Here is a 12,670-nt window from a genome sequence, read left to right as displayed (position 1 = left end):
GTGACGTGTGTCATTAACACACCATTATTTTCCCAGCAAGTTTCTGCTCAATGACTTTAGAAGTGGAGGCTAGGAGTACTCAAGAATACAGTGAAACTACGGAAGTGGCCTCTAGTGGTCAGCATGATAACTGGCAGGCAGCTGCCACAAGAAAGTGGCCAGAGTAAGAATCCCAAGTCTGGAAATTATACTGTACAAGTTACTAGCATAGGAGCAACTTTGTGTGCAATTCTTTGCCTCTATTTTAACAGAGTGTTAACTCATTTATTTGAACAGTTTAGTGCTTCCACTGAAATTGTCACCAAAGGAATTATATTTGAATGTATTCCTTGTGCTGCATGTTAATTCAGTTTCCATGCGGCATAATTTCAGGCTTCGAATGTTCTTGTTCTGTCATAGTTTACAGCCACTTGAGGAAACTCTGTAGCTAGAAAATACATCAGCTAAAACCAAAGTCCTTCATATGCCTATGGCCATGCTAGTCTGAAAATGCCTGATCTCGTCTGATCTCAGAAGCTAAGCAGACTCAGGCCTGGTTAGTACTTGGATGGGAGACTGCCTGGGAATACCAGGTGCTGTAGGGGCGGCACAGTGGCGCAGTGGTTAGCACCGCAGCCTCACAGCTCCAGGGACCCGGGTTCGATTCTGGGTACTGCCTGTGCGGAGTTTGCAAGTTCTCCCTGTGTCTGCGTGGGTTTCCTCCGGGTGCTCCGGTTTCCTCCCACACGCCAAAGACTTGCAGGTTGATAGGTAAATTGGCCATTACAAATTGCCCCTAGTATAGGTAGGTGGTAGGGAAATATATAGGAACAGGTGGGGATGTGGTAGGAATATGGGATTAGTGTAGGATTAGTATAAATGGGTGGTTGATGGTCGGCACAGACTCGGTGGGCCGAAGGGCCTGTTTCAGTGCTGTATCACTAAACTAAACATAATCAAAGTTTGTTTCCCTTCAAAGGCCAATGCAAGGGCTAGATTACCGTACTTGGATATTCCTATACCCATTGGGTGTAGACAGAAGGTATGTTTCCTAAATCAGTTTAATGTTGTCAACTAAACAAGCAATGCTATGTGGAAAAAAGAAAGTCTTGCATTTATATAGCGCCTTTCACGAACAAAGGATATCCCAAAGTGCTTTACCAATGAAGTACTTTTTGAAGTATAGTCACTGTTGTAATGTAGGAAACACGGCAGGCAATTTGCACACAGCTAGCTCCCAAAAACAGCAACGTGATAGTGACCAGATAATCTGTTTTTGTGATGACTTTTTTATTCATTCATGGGATGTGGGCGCCACTGGCGAGGCCAGCATTTATTGTTCATCCCTAATTGCCCTTGAAAAGGTGGTCGTGAGTCACCTTCTTGAGCTCTGCATTCCATGTGCTGTCAGGGAGGGACTGAACAATACTACAGGAATGGTGATATAGTTCCAAGTCAGGATGGTGAGTAACTTGGAGGGGAACTTGCAGGTGGTGGTGTTCCCATGTGTTTGTTGCTCTTGTCCTTCAAGGTGGTAGAGGTCGCAGGTTGGAAGGTGCTGTCTAAGGAGCCTTGGTGAGTTGCTGCAGTGCATCTTGTAGATGGTACACACTGCTACCACGGTGTGCCAGTGATGGAAGGAGTGAATGTTTAAGGTGGTGGATGGGGCGCCAATCAAGCAGGCTGCTTTGTCCTGGATGGTGTCAAGCTTCATGAGTGTTGTTGGAGCTGCACCCATGCAGGCAAGTGGAGAGTATTCCATCACACTCCTGACTTGTGCCTTGTAGATGGTGGACAGGCGCTGGGAGTCAGGAGATGAGTTACTCGCCGGAGAATTCCCAGCCTCTGACCTGCTCTTGGAGCCACAGCATTTATATGGCTGGTCCAGCCAAGTTTTTGGTCAATGGTAACCCCCAGGATATTGATGGTGGGGGATTCAGCAAAGGTAAAGCGGTTGAAAGTCAAGGGGAGATGGTTAGATTGTCTCTTGTTGGAGATGGTCATTGCCTGGCACTAGTGTGGCACGAATGTTACTTGTCACTTGACAACTCAAGCCTGAATACTATCCAGGTATTTCTGCTTGCAGGCACAGACTATTTCAGTATCTGAGAAGTTGAGAATGATACTGAATACTGTGCAATCATCAACAAACATCCCCACTTCTGCCCTTATGATGGAGGGAAAGTCATTGATGAAGCAGCAGAAGATGGTTGAGCCTAGGAACACCTGCAGTGATGTCCTAGGACTGAGAAGCTCAGCCTCCAACAACCACAAGCATCTTCCTTTGTGCTAGGTTTGACTCCAACCAGTGGAGGTTTTTCCCCCTGATTCCCATTGACTTAAATTTTACTTGGGCTCCTTGATGCCATACTCAGTCAAATGCTGCCTTGATGTCACTCAACCTCACCTCTGGAATTCAACTGATTTGTTCTTGTTTGAACTAAGGATGTAATGAGTTCGGGAGCTGAGTGGCCTTGGTGGAACTCATACTGAGTGTCAGTAAGTAGTTGTACTGTGTAAGTGCCACTTGATAGCACTGTTGATGACACCTTTCAACACTATGCTGATGATTGAAAGTAGTCTGATGGGGCAGTAATTGGATGGATTGGATTTTTCCTGCTTTTTGTGGACAGGACACACTTGGGCAATTTTCCACCTTGTCGGGTAGAAGCCAGTGTTGTAGCTGTACTGGAACAGCTTGGCTAGCAGCGTGGCTAGTTCTGGAGCACAAGTGTTTAGTACTACAGCCAGAATGTTGTCAGGGCCCATAGCTTTGCTGAATTCTTTGCCTTCAGCTGTTTCTTGACATCACGTGAAGTGAATCAAACTGGCTGAAGACTGGCATCTGTGATGCTCGAGACTTCAGGAGGAGGCTGAGATGGATTCCACTCTGCACTTCTGGCTGTAGATGGTTGCAAACACATCAGCCTTGACTTTTGCACTGTTGTGCTGGGCTCCCCATCATTGAGGATGGCAATGTTTGTGGAGCCTCCTTCTCCAGTTAAATGTTTTGTTGTCCACCACCATTCATGACTGGATGTGGCAGGACTGCAGAGCTTTGATCTGCTCTGTTGGTTGTGGGATCACTTAGCTCTGTTTATTGCATGTTGCTTCCACTGTTTCACATGCATGTAGTCCTGTGTTGTAGCTTCACCAGGTTGACACCTCATTTTGAGATATGCCTGGTGCTGCTCCTGGCATGCCCTCCTACACTCTTCATTGAACCAGGGTTAATCCCCTGGCTTGATGGTAATGGTCGAGTGGGGGATATGCTGGGCCATGAGGTTACAGATTGTGGTTGAGTACAATTCTGCTTCTGCTGATGGCTCACAGCGCCTCATAAATGCCCAGCTTGGGCTGGTAGACCTTTTCTGAATCTATCCCATTTAGCACGGTGGTAGTGCCACACAACATGATGGTGGGTAACCTCAGTGGGAAGGTAGGGCTTTGACTCTAAAGGACCGTGCGGTGGTCACTCCTGCCAATCCTGTCATGGACAGATGCATCTGCAACAGGTGGATTGGTGGGGATGAAGGCAAGTAGGTTTTTTCCTCATGTTGGTTCCCTCACCACCTGCTGCAGACCCAGTCTAGTAGCTATGGCCTTTAGGACTCAGCCAGCTCGGTCAGTAGTGTTGCTACTGAGCCACTCTTGGTGACGGACATTGAAGTCCCCCACCCAGAGTACATTCTGTGTCCTTGCTACCTTCAGTGCCTCTTCCAAGTGGTGTTCAAGGTGGAGGGGTACTGATTCATCAGTTGAGGGAGGGTGGTTAGTGGTAAACAGCAGGGGGTTTCCTTGTCCGTGTTTGACCTGATGCCCTGAGACTTCATGGGGTCCGGAGTCAATATTGAGGACTCCCAGGGCCACTCCTTCCTGACTGTATACCATTGTGGATGTGTCCTCTTGGCAGAACAGGATATGCCCGGGATGGTGATGGCGGAGGCTGGGCCATTGGCTGTAAGATGATGTGGTGATTATGACTATGTTAGGCTGTTGTTTGACTAGCGTGCAGGACCATTCTCCTAATTTTGGCACATGTCCCTGGATATTAGTGAGGAGGACTTGGCAGAGTTGACTGGGCAGGGTGTGCCTTTATTGTTTCCAGTGCCTCGGTCGACATTTTAGTCGTATTCGACTGTTCTGCAGTGGTTTGATACAACTAAGTGGCTTGCTAGGCTATTTCAGAAGGTAATTAAGAGTCAACCACATTGCTGTGGATTTGGAGTCACATGTAGGCCAAGATGAGTTAGGGCGGCAGATTTCCTTCCCTAAAGGACTTGGTGAACCAGGTTAACGACAATCCAGTAGTTTCACGGTCACCATTACTGGGACTAGCTTTTTAATTCCAGATTTATTAATTAATTGAATTTAAATTCCTCCTGCAGCTGTGGTGGGATTTGACCTCATGTCTCTGGAGCATTAGCCCTGGTGTCTGAATTACTAGTCGAGTAAAATAACCACTATGCTACTGTCCCCTGATTGAGGGATAAATATTGCTTTCCTTCAAAATAGTGGCATGAGATCTTTTACGTCCATCTGAGAGGGGTATGGTACTTCAGTTTAACATCTCATCCAAAAGACGGCTCATTCGACAGTGCGGCACTCCCTCAGTACTGCACTGGAGAATCAACCAAGATTTGTGTGCTCTAGTCCTGTAGTGGAGGTGAACTTATCTTAATCAAGATGGCAGAGGGGATGATACATGAGATAGAGGGAAGGCAAATCAGCAAGGATTCCATGGATGCCAGATGTCCTCCAGTAACAAGGCCCTGTGCTTTGGCATTACCTTCCTAATCCCCTTACCTCTTCACCTCCCTTCCTTCCTTTAAAGCCTCACTTTTTTGGTTGTGCCTCCAAATGCCACCTTCTTTGGCTTTTCTTCCAACTTATTGCCTTACGCCTCCGCGAAGCAGCTTAGGACCTTTTTTTAAAGGCACTATATAAATGCACGCTATTGTTGTTCTGATTTCCTGATTGGTATCTGCTGCCCCCCGCTACTGGAGGTGTGCGTGCGTGCGTGTACGTGTGTATACGTGTGCATGTACGCAACCAGGCGTGGTGATGACGCCTCAGTTGTGGAAGAGCCTGTCGACGATCACAGGCTTAAATACAAAGAATGTCCACTTGGGTAAGCTGTGAGAGGCTACCTGACATCTGTGTAACCATACCTCTGTATAAGGCAATTCTATAAGGAGAGGAGGGAAGGCAGGAAAATTGATGGGGAAGAAATGAAGAGACAGCATCACTGTGGGCTACGAGAGCTTCCCAAGACGCAGACACGTTTTAAATAAAAGAACACAAGAAATAAGAGTAGAGGTAGACCACATGGCCCATCGAGCCTGCTCCACCATTCAAAACGATCATGGCTGATCTTAGGATTCAACTCCACTTTCCCGTCGACTCGCCATACCCTTGATTCCCTAAGAGACCAAATATCTGTCTATCCCAGCCTTAAATGTATCCAACCATGGAGCTTCCACAACCATCTGGGGTAGAGAATTCCAAAGTTTCACAACCCTTTGAGTGAAGTAATTTCTCCTCATCTCAGTCCTGAATGATTGGCCCCTTATCCTGAGACTATGTCCTGTGTTTTAGATTCCCTGACCAGCGGAAATAATCTCTCAGTGTCTACCCTATCCAGCCCCTTTAGAGTTTTATATGTTTCAATGAGATCACCTCTCATTCTTCTGAACTGCAGGGAATACAGACCCAATTTACTTAGTCTCTCATTATTGGACAACCCCCTCATCCCGGGAACCAATCTAGTGAACCTTCACTGCACTGCCTCCAATGCAAGTATATCCTTTCTTTCAAGAGAAAGAAAATAGTTTAGAAGTAGATCAAGTAACAGTGAAAGTGGCAGTAGAGCTGTGACACAACAACAAAATAAATCTTTACCACGGAAAACATTACATTTCAAAGATAACGACTTTCCATACTTTTGACCTCAGTTATGGAAATGTTTCCAAGTCTCTCACTAATCCACATGTTGCAGTTTTAAAAATAGTCTTCATCTGAAATATTATCTTGAGGCAGATTTCCAGAACAAACATGGCACTGGAACAGCTTTCCAGAGGCAAAAAGTTCCTAACACTCAGACCAGTTCCCTTCTATCAATCATGTAGTGTTAGTGTTTTGTGTTGTTAGTGTTACTGTTCAGTGTTTTATGTATTGTGTTTGTGTTAGTGTCTAGTGTTGGAGTTAGTCTTAGTATTTACTGTTAGTGTTTAGAGTTAGTGCTGATGTTAGTATTTAGTGTTAATTTAGTGAAATTGTTTACAGCTAGTGTTAGTGTTTAGAGTTAGTGTTATTGTTAGTGCTGTCATTAGTGTTTAGTGGATAGTGTTGATGTTTAGTGGTTAATGTTAGCGTTTAGAGTTAGTGATAGTGCTTAGTGTTTCTAACTCCACCCCCTTAAGTCCAAAGATTGTAGACTTGAACATTTATGGCAGACAACTGGTTCAGTCATTCATCATCAGATCACTATCAGGTCCTCTCTCATCTGCCAAAATGGCTGACCTTTCCAGGATCATCCTGGAATGCAAAGGCTTCTCTTCTCCACTACAAACACTCTTTTTAGAACCGTTTCCCCTGCCCACTCCACCATCACCTCCAACAAGTGCGAGGTGCTCAAGGGCTTCTCTGCCACTAAGATTGACACCATCCATTCAGCTGACTCTGCCACTTCCCTGTCTTCCCCTGGCCCAACGGGGCAAACTTCCCCTAAAGTTCCCCCTGCCTTAATCCTGAACTCGAATCTTCCTGTAGTTTCTCTCCTCTTTCTCCTCATGCCCTCTCCTAGCTCATCTCGTCCATGAGAACCACCTCATGCCTCCTCAACCCTATTCCCATTAAACTGCTGACCACCCACCTTCTCTTCATGGGCCCATGTTAGCTGTTAATGGTTCCCTCTCCTCAAGCACTGCCCCCCCCTCATAAAGTCACCTTTTACCACTCTGTCAATGCAAACTACCTCCCCATCTCCAACCTCCCTTTCCTCCCAGAAGTTCTTTTCCACGTTTGAACCCCTCCAATCAGGCTCCCACCTCTGCCATTAATGAAATGGCCATTATTAATGTCACAAATGACATCTTATGTTACTGTGTTCATGGTAAACTATCTGTCTTCATCCTTCTTGAACTGTCTGCACTTTGACATGGTTGACCACGCCAACCTCCTCCAACACCTCTCCTCCATTGTCCAGCTAGATGGGACTGTCCTCATCTGGTTCCATCCTATCTATCCAGTCGTAGCCAGAGAATCACCTTTTGTAAACTTATTTACCGAGGCCAGCATTTGTTGCTCATCCTAATTGCCCTTGACAACTGAATGGCTTGCTAGGCCATTTCACAGGGCAGTTCAGTCTGGAGTCACAGGTAGGCCAGAACAGGTAAGGACAGCAGATTTCCTTCCTTAAAGGATATTAGTGAACCAGATGGGTTTTTGCAACAGTCAGATAGTTTCATGACCACCATTACTGAGACTAGATTTGTATTCCAGATTTGTGCAATTAATTGAATTTAAGTGCCCTGATATGCCACAGTGGGATTTAAACTCTCTGAATCATTAGTCCAGGCCTCTGGATTACTAGTTTAGCAATATAAACACGATGCTACTATAGCCTCTATCTGCAATGGCTGCTCTTTCCAGTCCTCTACGCGCCCACCAGCCTCCCCCCCCCCCCCCGCCCCAACGACCTTGACCTCTTTTATTTCTCATCTAGATGCTGCCCCTCGATGACATCTTTTGAAAACACATCACTTTCCACATATTCGCTGACAACATCCAGCTCTAACTCACCACCAATTTCTCAACCCCTCCACTGCCTCTGAATTGTCTGGCACTGCTTGTCCAAAATTCAGTACCGTATGAGCAGGAACGTTTCCCAATTAAATATTGGGAAGACAGCAGTCAGTGGCTTAGAGTTAGTATCAGTGTTGGTTTTTTTCGTGTTTCGTATTACTGTTAGCATTTAACATTTCGTGTTAGTGTTTGGGGGGAAAACTTGCTAAGGCCTGAAAATGGGCATGGGGATCGCAATGTATAATTAATCTAACCTGTGCTTGTTGCTTCCGATGCAGACAGAATTCAAACTTGGTGCTGCCTGCCCGTGTAAATGATTGCAGTGTGTTGTCAGCGCTAAGTGCACTGCTGTGCAGCTGCATGTCTGAGCATGGGGTGCAAATTCATGAGAGGCAAGCACGAGTTCAAGAAGCCTGCATGACCCAGAAATGGCGGAGACACCAAATCAGTATTTTGCCTCAGTTTTCACGGTGGAGGACACTAGTACCATCCCAATAGTAACAGGTAATGCAGAGGTTATAGAAAGGGAGGAACTTAGAACAATCATCATCACTAGGGAAAAAGTACTGAGCAAACTATTGGGATTGAAGGCAGACAAGTCCCCAGGGCCTGATGGCCTACATCCTAGGGTCTTAAAGGAAGTGGCAGCGGAGATAGTGGATCAATTGGTTATAATATTCCAAAATTCCCTGGATGTGGGAAAGGTTCCAGTGGATTGGAAAAATGCTAATATAATGCCCTTATTCAAAAAGGGAGGGAGGCAAAAAGTAGGAAACTATAGACTAGTTAGTTTAATATCTGTCATTGGGAAATTGTTAGAATCCATTATTAAGGAAGTAATAACAGGACATTTAGAAAGTCAAAATGCAATCCATCAGAGTCAGCATGGTTTTATGAAGGGGGTAAATCGTGTTTGACTAATTTGCTAGAGTTCTTCGAAGATGTAACAAGTAAAGTGGATAATGCGGATCCTGTGGATGTAGTTTATCTGGACTTCCAGAATGCAACTGATAAGGTGCCACACAAAAGGTTAATACACAAGGTAAGATCACATGGGGTTAGGGGCAATTTATTAGCTTGGATACAGGATTGGCTAACCAACAGAAAACAGAGAGTCGGGTTAAATGGGTCCTTTTCTGGTTGGCAAGATGTAACTAGTGGGGTGTCACAGGGTTCAGTCCTCGGGCCCCAACTATTTACAATATATATTAATGACTTGGATGCAGGGATAGAAGGTACTATAGCCAAATTTACAGATGACACTAAAATAGGTGGGATAATAAATTGCAATAAAGAAATAAAAAATTTACAAATAGATACGGATAGGTTAGGTGAATGGGCCAAAATTTGGCAGATGGAGTTTAACGTGGAAAAGTGTGAGGTTATCCATTTTGGTCAGAAGAATAGAAAGGCAAATTATTATCTAAATGGAGAGAAACTTCAGAGTGCTTCAGTGCAGAGGGATCTGGGTGTCCTCGTGCATGAATCGCAGAAAACTAGTATGCAGGTGCAGCAGGTAATAAGAAAGGCAAATGGAATTTTGGCATTTATTGCTAAAGGAATAGAGTATAAAAGTAGGGAAGTGTTGTTGCAGCTGTACAAGGCATTAGTGAGACTGCACCTGGAGTATTGCGTACAGTTTTGGTTCCCTTACTTGAGGAGGGATGTAGTTGCATTGGAGGCAGTTCAAAGGAGGTTCACTAGATTGATTCCAGAGATGAGGGGTTTGTTTTATGAAGAGAGATTGAGCAGTTTAGGCCTTTACTCTCTAGAGTTTAGAAGAATGAGAGGAGGTCTAATTGAGGTACATAAGATAATTAAAGGGATTGACAAAGTAAACGTAGAGAGGATGTTTCCTCTGGTGGGGCAATCTAGAACAAGAGGTCATAGTTTTAGGTTAAGGGGTAGCAGATTTACTTCTCTCAAAGGGTCGTGAGTCTGTGGAATTCACTACCCCAGAGTGCGGTGGATGCTGGGAGATTGAGTAAATTTAAGGAGGAGATAGACAGATTTTTAATTAGTAATGGGTTGAAGGGCTATGGAGAACAGGCAGGAAAGTAGAGTTGAGGCGGAGATGAGGTCAGCCATGATCGTATTGAATGGTGGAGCAGGCTCGAGGGGCTGAATTGCCTACTCCTGCTCCTAGTTCTTAAATTCTTAAAGAAGAGGCGCATTGTGGCTGGAACAGGTGCTGGAGGTCATCCTAGAAGATAGTTTGCCTTGGGAAAGACACAAGCATGACACAACATGACAGAAAGCATGTTCTAAGGTTCTTCAACACAGCACTGGAGACCTTGGTGTGGGAGGTCAACAGGAGGAGAGAGGCCCTCTATCCTCACCGAGTCAGGAGGCCTCCAGGCAAATTCCGAGAAGGCAATGGCAACGAATGCTGTGCAGATGAATGCCAGCATCATAGTCCTCAGGACCTGGAGGTAATGCCGGAAGACATTCACTGACCTCACATGAGTGGTCAAGGTCAGTGAATTCATCCTCAAATGCCATATACCACCAACTGCACTACTAGCCTCACACATATCACATAATAAACCCTGATGGACCACCCCGAATTGACCTAGACACCAAATATGGCAAAGACAGCCCAGCTGACCCTGCAAAGTCCTCCTCACTAACATCCGGGGACTTGTGCCAAAATTGGGAGCACTGTCCCACAGATTAGTCAAGCAACAGCCTGATGTAGTCATATTCACTGAATCGTATCTTACAACCAGTGTCCCAGACACCTCTGTCACCATCTCTGGGTATGTCCTGTCCCACTGGCAGAACAGACCCACCAGAGGTGGCGGCACAGTCGTGTATGGTCGGAAGAGCTAGGCCCTAGGAGTCCTCAATATTGACTCTGGACCCCATGAAGACTCATGGCATCAGGTAAATATGGGCAAGGAAACCTCCTGCTGATTACCACCTACCAGCCTCTCTCAGCTGATGAATCAGTACTCCTCCGTGTTGAACACCACTTGGAAGAAGCATTGAGGGTAGCAAGGGCACAGAATGCACTCTGGTGGGGGTCTCCAACGTCCATCACCAAGGCTGCTTTAGTAGCACCACTACTGGCCAAGGTGGCCGAGTTCTGAAGGACATATCAGCCAGACTGAGCCTACATCACGTGGTGAGAGAACCAACAAGAGGGAAATACTACTTGATCTCATTCTCACCAATCTCCCTGTTGCAAATGCATCTGTCCATGACAGTATTGCCTGGAGTGACCACCGCACAATCCTTGTGGAGACAAAGTTCCGTCTTCACACTGAGGACACCCTCCTTCGTGTTGTGTGGCACTAGCACTGTGCCAAGTGGAACATATTTGGATCAGACCTAACAGCTCAAAACTGGACACCGATGAGGCGCAGTGTGCCATCAGCAAAAGCAGAATTGTATTCTAGCACAATCTATGGTCTCATGGCATGGCATATTCCTCACTCTACCATGACCATCAAGTCAGGTTACCCACCCTGGTTCAATGAGATGTGTAGAAGGGCATACCAGGACCAGGTGCACCTGATAATGAGGAGCCAACCTGGTGAAGCGACACCACAGGAATCTTTCTTTCTTTATTTGACCTCCTTATCGCAAGAGACAATGGGTAAGTGCCTGGAGGTGGTCAGTGGTTTGTGGAGCAGCGCCTGGAGTGGCTATAAAGGCCAATTCTAGAGTAACAGACTCTTCCACAGCCGCTGCAGATAAAATTGGTTGTTGGGGCTGTTACACAGTTGGCTCTCTCCTTGCACTTCTGTCTTTTTTCCTGCCAACTGCTAAGTCTCTTCTACTTGCCACTCTTTAGCCCCGCCTTTATGGCTGTCCGCCAGCTCTGGCGATCGCTGGCAACTGACTCCCATGACTTGTGGTCAATGTCACAGGACTTCATGTCGCGTTTGCAAACGTCTTTAAAGCGGAGACATGGATGGCTGATAGGTCTGATACCAGTGACGAACTCGCTGTACAATGCGTCCTTGGGGATCCTGCCATCTTACGTGCAGCTCACATGGCCAAGCCATCTCAAGCGCCGCTGACTCAGTAGGGTGTTTATGCTGGGGATGTTGGCCGCCTCGAGAACTTCTGTGTTGGAGATACGGTCCTGCCACCTGATGGCAAGGATTCTCGGGAGGCAGCGAAGAGGGAATGAGTTGAGACGTCGCTCTTGGATGACATACGTTGTCCAGGCTTCGCTGCCATAGAGCAAGGTACTGTGGACCACAGGCTTGAAACACTCGGACTTTTGTGTTCCGTGTCAGTGTGCCATTTTCCCACACCCTCTTGGCTAGTTTGGACATAGCAGCTTGTGCGCTTGTTGATTTCTGCATCGAGAGACAGATTACTGGTGATAGATGAGCCTAGGTAGGTGAACTCTTAAACCACTTCCAGTGCGTGGTCGCCGATATTGATGGATGGAGCATTTCTGACGTCCTGTCCCATGATGTTCATTTTCTTGAGACTGATGGTTAGGTTAAATTCATTGCAGCCAGCCGCAAACCTGTCGATGAGTCTCTGCAGACACTCTTCTGTGTGGGATGTTAATGCAATATCGTCAGCAAAGAGGAGTTCCCTGATGAGGACTTTCAGTACTTTGGTCTTCGCTCTAAGACGGGCAAGGTTGAACAACCTGCCATGTGATCTTGTGTGGAGCTAAATTCCTTCTTCAGAAGACCTGAACGCATGTGAGAGCAGCAGTGAGAAGAAGATCCCAAACAGTGTAGGCGCGAGAACATAGCCCTGTTTCACGCCACTCAGGATAGGAAAGGGGTCTGATGAGGCACTGCTATGCTGAATTGTGCCTTTCATATTGTCATGGAATGAGGTGATGATACTTAGTAGCTTTGCTGGACATTCAGTCTTTGCTAGTAGTCTGAAGAGACCACGTCTGCTGATG

At 46.1% G+C, this 12,670-nt stretch overlaps 1 non-coding gene across 1 annotated transcript; it reads left to right on the top strand.

Annotated features, from left to right (window-relative positions):
• The first annotated feature begins 465 nt into the window (after positions 1 to 465).
• LOC137376808 (5S ribosomal RNA) lies at positions 466 to 584 on the top strand. The gene has a single exon (XR_010976306.1). It is a non-coding gene; the product is annotated as a 5S ribosomal RNA (ribosomal RNA).
• The last annotated feature ends 12,086 nt before the right edge of the window (positions 585 to 12,670 follow it).

Source organism: Heterodontus francisci, chromosome 13 (genome assembly GCF_036365525.1).
Source record: "Heterodontus francisci isolate sHetFra1 chromosome 13, sHetFra1.hap1, whole genome shotgun sequence".
NCBI lineage: Eukaryota > Metazoa > Chordata > Chondrichthyes > Heterodontiformes > Heterodontidae > Heterodontus > Heterodontus francisci.
Note: the sequence above shows the minus strand (reverse complement) of the source record. Positions and strands in the feature narration are given on the sequence as shown.